Below are 1412 nucleotides of genomic sequence, written 5' to 3'. Positions count from 1 at the left end.
ATATGTAGATTTAGACCATATATTTGTAATGGATTCGAACAATTTGTGGCACCGAGTAAGTACCTCCACGAAAAGCAATCAACTAGTGGGCAGCATTTGATCGCTCTATCTCAAAATATTATTCTCGAATCATTTTTTCCACCCTATTTTATGTATCATGTCACCATATTATTTACTTCTCCAATCCCATAAAATGTCATTTATAGTTGTTATATATAATTTAATCAATAAGATGATTTGCACCCAAGAAAAAACCAAGAACTTTTGCATGAGAAGTAAGAACAAATCTGCTACGGTCTAATTATATATTTGTACATAATCAAGTTATATAGTTCGACGCATCCTACGGTCTAATTATATATTTGTACTAGAATTGCAGAAGATTAAATCTGCTACCAAAAATAAAAATGCAACTTCAAAAATCTGAAATGGCATGTAAAAAGGAAAAATGATATGTGAGAAAGAATGGTGGCTAATTATTAGAAACGGAATCTTCTTCTTTTCCGTTTCCATGAATGTTTTATAATTTATATTTGAATCTTTTTTTGAGGGGCTAACAATGATGACGACCCAACACTAAATGTATATTCAAACATAAAAGTTATATAAGTTTATTTAAAAAAATTATATAAGCTTTTAAAAAATAATATATGAGCTTTCACGATAGTTTGTGGGAAAACAAGAATATTATAGAGTAGATAGATATATTGATCATAATTTTCTGAATCCTTTGAAATTGATGAGTGATGATAGGGGTTTCAAGGCCCCTTAATCAAATGTTGTAATATATAGGATGTCAAACCAGTCCTAAGTGATTAATCTAAGTGCTACCAGTTTTTGAGATGATTTGAAACTAGATTACTACCTAAAATGCAAGGACAAAGCTTTCTTTTTTATAAGAAGAGAGAACTCATGGACTATGGGAATTGATCTTGGGTGATCAAGATTCAATCTAAAGGTGTCAACTTTTAACCAATCTATGTCTACCTTAGGCCTAGACACAATCCTAAGCAAACTCTATCCCTAGATAAATGCTCATTTACCTAGATAACTCAAGCATCAAATTCATTTGGTTGATTGTTATCTAAGTAATCATTAATCTCAAGTCTACTAGCCATCTTAACACATTTAACAACAAATCCCTTTGGTAAAGGATGTTAAAAGCTTAGGAGAGTTGGTTCAGGCATTTCATCAAACACCTTCCGGGTATGAAATGCCTAGAGCTCAACTTTAGAGATGCCAACTCTAAAGTTGCATTAAAAGCCCTCTACTAGCAAGGAATAAGATTGATCTATACCTAAACACCTTAGATCTAGCTTAATTACCCTTAATCTCCCTAACCCATGAAGCCAAAGATGACTACTCACTACTCTCCATGATGAGCCCAAGAATCAAAGATGATTTGGTGCTAA

This window comes from Brassica oleracea, chromosome C6 (assembly GCF_000695525.1).
Source record: "Brassica oleracea var. oleracea cultivar TO1000 chromosome C6, BOL, whole genome shotgun sequence".
Taxonomy (NCBI): Eukaryota; Viridiplantae; Streptophyta; class Magnoliopsida; order Brassicales; family Brassicaceae; genus Brassica; species Brassica oleracea.
Note: the sequence above shows the minus strand (reverse complement) of the source record.